The sequence below is a fragment of the Coregonus lavaretus genome (assembly GCF_964263955.1).
Source record: "Coregonus lavaretus genome assembly, contig: HAP1_SCAFFOLD_1766, whole genome shotgun sequence".
NCBI lineage: Eukaryota > Metazoa > Chordata > Actinopteri > Salmoniformes > Salmonidae > Coregonus > Coregonus lavaretus.
In genome coordinates this window covers 39,417-45,716 of record NW_028165125.1, presented here as the reverse complement: position 1 = coordinate 45,716, position 6,300 = coordinate 39,417, and positions in this window count along the sequence as shown.

Genomic DNA, 6,300 nt, shown 5'->3' with positions numbered 1-6,300 from the left:
ATGCATTTAGTTTTACTAGTGTTTAAGAGCAGTAGGAGGCTATTGAAGGAGTGTTGTATGGCATTGAAGCTCGTTTGGAGGTTTGTTAACACAGTGTCCAATGAAGGGCCAGATGTATACAAAATGGTGTTGTCTGCGTAGAGGTGGATCTGAGAGTCACCAGCAGCAAGAGTGACGTCATTGATATACACAGAGAAAAGAGTCGGCCCAAGAATTGAACCCTGTGGCACCCCCATAGAGACTGCCATAGGTCCAGACAACAGGCCCTCCGATTTGACACATTGAACTCTATCTGAGAAGTAGTTGGTGAACCAGGCGAGGCAGTCATTTGAGAAACCAAGGCTATTTAGTCTGCCAATAAGAATGCGGTGGTTGACAGAGTCGAAAGCCTTGGCCAGGTCAATGAAAACGGCTGCACAGTACTGTCTATTATCGATCGCGGTTATAATATCGTTTAGGACCTTGAGCATGGCTGAAGTGCACCCATGACCAGCTCGGAAACCGGATTGCATAGCGGAGAAGGTACGGTGGGATTCGAAATGGTCGGTGATCTGTTTGTTGACTTGGCTTTCAAAAACTTTTGAAAGGCAGGGCAGGATGGATATGGGTCTGTAACAGTTTGGATCTAGAGTGTCACCCCCTTTGAAGAGGGGGATGACCGCGGCAGCTTTCCAATCTCTGGGGATCTCAGACATTACGAAAGAGAGGTTGAACAGGGGGGGGGGGGGGGGGGGGGGGGCATGGGCAAGTTGCAGCGGAGGGTGCAGAGCTGGTGGCCAGGGTAGTGGTAGCCAGGTGGAACGCATGGCCAGCCGTAGCAAAATGCTTGTTGAAATTCTCGATTATTGTAGATTTATCGGTGGTGATAGTGTTTCCTAGCCTCAGTGCAGTGGGCAGCTGGGAGGAAGTGCTCTTATTTTCCATGGACTTTACAGTGTCCCAAAACTTTTTGGAGTTAGTGCTACAGGAAGCAAATTTCTGTTTGAAAAAGTTAGCCTTTGCTTTCCTAACTGCTTGTGTATATTGGTTCCTAACTTCCCTGAAAAGTTGCATATCGCGGGGGCTATTTGATGCTAATGCAGTACGCCACAGGATGTTTTTGTGCTGGTCAAGGGCAGTCAAGTCTGAGGAGAACCAGGGGCTATATATGTTCTTAGTTCTGTATTTTTTGAATGGGGCATGTTTATTTAAGATTGAGAGGAAATTACTTTTAAAGAACAACCAGGCATCCTCTACTGACGGAATGAGATCTATATCCATCCAGGATACCTGGGCCAGGTCAATTAGGGAAGGCCTGCTCGCTGAAGTGTTTTTGGGAGCGTTTGACAGTGATGAGGGGTGGTCGTTTGACCGCGGACCCGTTACGGACGCAGGCAATAAGGCAGTGATCGCTGAGATCCTGGTTGAAGACAGCGGAGGTGTATTTAGAGGGTAAGTTAGTCAGGATGATATCTATGAGGGTACCCATGTTTACGGATTTAGGGTTGTACCTGGTAGGTTCGTTGATAATTTGTGTGAGATTGAGGGCATCTAGTTTAGATTGTAGGATGGCCGGGGTGTTAAGCATATCCCAGTTTAGGTCACCAAGCAGTACGAACTCTGAGGATAGATGGGGGGCAATTAATTCACATATGGTGTCCAGGGCACAGCTGGGGGCTGAGGGGGGTCTGTAGCAAGCGGCAACAGTGAGAGATTTATTTCTGGAAAGGTGAATTTTTAGAAGTAGAAGCTCAAACTGTTTGGGCACAGACCTGGATAGTATGATAGAGCTCTGCAGGCTATCTCTACAGTAGATTGCAACTCCACCCCCTTTGGCAGTTCTATCTAGACGGAAAATGTTATAGTTGGGGATGGACATTTCAGAATTTTTGGTGGCCTTCCTAAGCCAGGATTCAGACACTGCTAGAACATCAGGGTTGGCGGAGTGTGCTAACGCAGTGAATAACTCAAACTTAGGAAGGAGGCTTCTGATATTTACGTGCAGAAAACCAAGACTTTTACGGTTACAGAAGTCAACAAATGATAGCTCCTGGGGAGTAGGAGTGATACTGGGGGCTGCAGGGCCTGGGTTAGCCTCTACATCACCAGAGGAGGACTAGAATAAGGATACGACTAAAGGTTTTAAGAACTGGTCTTCTAGTGCGTTGGGTACATAGAATAAAGGAGGCAGTTCTCCGGGCGTTGTAGAAAAGATTCAGGGCATTATGTACAGAAAATGATATGGAAGGATATGAGTACAGTTCAGGTAACCCTAAGCGTTGGGTAACAATGAAAGAGATAGCGTCACTGGAGGCACCGATTGAGCCGGTCTCGGCGTGTATGGGGGGTGGAACAAAGGAACTATTTGAGGCAGTTTGAGAGGGACTAGGGGTTCTACAGTGAAATTGTATAATAAGAACTAACCCAAACAGCAATAGGCAAGGCATAATTGACATGGGAGAGAGGCATAAAGCAGTCACAGGTGTTAATAGAGAGAGCTAAGACAACAACTGGAAATAGCGATAACGTTTGGGCTAAGGCTAAACAGAATAAACAGGACAGGGTACCGTGTAAAGGAACAGTCCAGCAGGCATCAGCTGTGCAGCTGAGTGATCATAAGGTCCAGTGAACAGCAATATGTGAGTCCGAGAGCAGTTCAAATTGGTGCTTCAGCACAGCTAGCAGGGAGCACAGTTGTAGTTTGCGTGTGCTAGCGGGCCGGGGCTGGCAGATGGATCTTCGTGGTCGTCGCAACGGGAAGCCTGTTGAAACCACATCAGACTATTTCGTCGGCAGACCAGTCGTGTTGGATCGGCGGGGCTCAGTGTCAACACTAGGAGGTCCCGTCCGGTTGACAGAGAGGTAGATAGCCGGGAGATGGGCCTGAGGCTAGCTCAAGGCTAACTGGTGCTTGCTATAGGGCAATGGTAATCAGCCAACAACAGGTTGCAGCTAGCTAGCTGGTTGCGATGATCCGGCGCTAGGGTCCAGTGATTCCGGCAGAAAGTCCAATAAGCTCTGGGTCGATAGCACGCTGGGTCGATAGCACGCTGTGCAGACTGGCCGACGAATTGTCCAGGCTAGAGCTAGAGCTGGCTGGTGGATAGTGTAGGCCACGGACAGTGGTGAAGACGCTAACGGTGACTAATAGTAAGTAGCCATTCAGTTGCAGCTACACTATTTTCAGCTTACGGTTCTTGATGAAAGTTATAAAGAAATAATAGAATCCTTTCCACGTTGGGTGAGGCGGGTTGCAGGAAAGTATATTTAGTTAAAGAATGAAAAGTAAAAATTTAGAAATATATACAAAATAGACAAAAAAACAAGAAACGGGATATTTACACAGGGACAATGAATAAAAGCGACCGCACTGCTACGCCATCTTGGGTACAATGCCAAGCGTCGGCTGGAGTGGGGTAAAGCTCGCCGCCATTGGACTCTGGAGCAGTTGAAATTAGTTCTCTGGAGTGATGAATCACGCTTCACCATCTGGCAGTCCGACGGACGGATCTGGGTTTGGCGGATGCCAGGAGAACGCTACCTGCCCCAATGCATAGTGCCAACTGTATAGTTTGGTGGAGGAGGAATAATTGTCTGGGGCTGTTTTTCATGGTTCGGGCTAGGCCCCTTAGTTCCAGTGAAGGGAAATCTTAACGCTACAGCATACACTGACATTCTGGACGATTCTGTTCTTCCAACTTTGTGGCAACTGTTTGGGGAAGGCCCTTTCCTGTTTCAGCATTACAATGCCCCTGTGCACAAAGCGAGGTCCATACAGAAATGGTTTGTCGAGATCGGTGTGGAAGAACTTGACTGGCCTGCACAGAGCCCTGACCTCAACCCCATCGAACACCTTTGGGATGAATTGGAACGCCGACTGCGAGCCAGGCCTAATCGCCCAACATCAGTGCCCAACCTCGCTAATGCTCTTGTGGCTGAATGGAAGCAAGTCCCAGCGGCAATGTTCCAACATCTAGTGGCTGTTATAGCAGCAAAGGGGGGACCAACTCCATATTAATGCAAATGATTTTGGAATGAGATGTTTGACGAGCAGGTGTCCACATACATTTGGTAATGTAGTGTACCATCTTTAATTTTGGAAATATGTTCCCAAGTATTCCCAAGCAGAATAGAGAGACACGTGAACGTGACGTACACGTCGATCCAGAGCATCCCAAACATGCTCAATGGGTGACGTCTGGTGAGTATGCAGGCCATGGAAGAACTGGGACATTTTCAGCTTCCAGGAATTGTGTACAGAGCCTTGCAACATGGGGCTGTGCATTATCAATTTGAAACGTGAGGTGATGGCAGCGGATGAATGGCACGACAATGGGCCTCAGGATCTCATCATGGTATCTCTGTGCATTCAAATTGCCATCGATAAAATGCAACTGTGTTCGTTGTCCGTACCTTATGCCTGCCCATACCATAACCCCACTGCCACCATGGGACACTCTGTTCACAACATTGACATCAGCAAACCGCTCGCCCACACAGCACTATACACACTGTCTGCCATCTGCCCGGTACAGTTGAAACCGGGATTCTCCAGCGTGTCAGTGGCCATCGAAGGTGAGCATCTGCCCACTGAAGTCGGTTACAACACCGAATTGCAGCCAGGTCAAGACCCTGATGAGGACGACGAGCATGCAGATGAGCTTCCCTGAGACGGTTCCTGAGTTTGTGCAGAAATTATTCGGTTGTGCAAACCCACAGTTTCATCAGCTGTCCAGGTGGCTGGTCTCAGACGATCCCGCAGGTGAAGAAGCCGGATGTGGAGGTCCTGGGTGGGCAATGTTACACGTGGTCTGCAGTTGTGATACCAGTTGGACAAAAACTGCAAATTTTAGAGTGGCCTTTTATTGTCCCCAGCACAAGGTGCACCTGTGTAATGATCATGCTGTTTATTCATCTTATTGATATGCCACATCTGTCAGGTGGATAGATTATCTTGGCAAATGAGAAATGCTCACTAACAGGGATGTAAACAAATTTGTGCACAACATTTGAGAGAAATAAGCTTTTTGTGCATATGGAAAATGTATGGGATCTTTTATTTCAGCTCATGAAATATGGGACCAACACTTTACATGATGCGTTTTTTTTTTGTTCAGTGTAGTTGATGATCCCTGATCTTAAAGCTGTGATGCTTTTGGGAAACCCAGCCCAGGAGGGTTGCTTTGTGGGTTTCTATCTGGCGGAAACTGTGTGCGTGGGGCCCTGGTTTGCGTACATGGTTACACATTCATAGTTTTGGGAAGGAACTGCACTGCTCTGGGCCTCTGCATGTGAGCATGAGTAATGGGCAGCAACACTGGAAGTGGAAAGGTTTCTGAGCTCCACTTCCTCTTAACCTTCTCCTCTCTGAACTCAATCACAGGCTGGTGGATTGCAACCAAAGAGAACAGTTCTACTAGTGTACAATAGTGTTTGCTTCAACCATGGGGTTTAATAGGCTGCATCCCAAATGGAACCCAATTCCATATTAGGTGAACTACTTTTGTCCAGGGCCCTAAGGGCTCTGGTCAAAAGTAGTGCACTCTATATGGGGTAGGGTACCATTTGAGACGCAAGCATTGTATTGGTGTAAGTGGACCTTAAAGTTAAACAAATTAAATGAATCCTGACAATATACCGGTATCTATATTTTTTGTTCATAATTAATCATGTGCCAAGGCCAAGCAGGATGAACCTTGATTATGTACTGACCTTTATATAGTGCCTAAAGATGCATATAATCTTAAATTAAGATAACTTCATTATCCCCATGGGGAAATGTAGGTTGCAGCTCTGTGCATACATAACACAATCGAAGATAGACTAAGGACATATACAGACAATAAATACAGGTAGAAAAAGTGCAATTCGTGAGCAATCAATGTTTCATCTGTACACAACATAACACTATATAAACTACAATGTTAGCTGTAGTCCTACATGTGGATTTAAACATTGAGAAAGCCTTACTGCCGCTGGGACAAAAGATCATTTGGCCCTATTTATTTTGTGCCCAGTTGGATGTGTTGTAATAAGTTGTGCAGAACGCTAATGAATATCCATGGAGAACAAGTTCTTGACAGCTTTGTTATGGTCTCATTTGAATTTCCTTGACTCCTCATGTCCTCTTTCCTCACTTCCTTCTCCAAACGCATTGGAGCAGAAGGCCCAAGGGGAGGAACCTCTAACCTTCCCCTCTAGTGCGTTTTGAGGAGGCGAGGAGAGGACATGGGGTATAATTGAGATTGACCCTTGGTCCTCACCATAGGGTCATCACAGAGCAGTCACAACAAGCTTGTCCTGTAGTGGTTACAAAAAGGA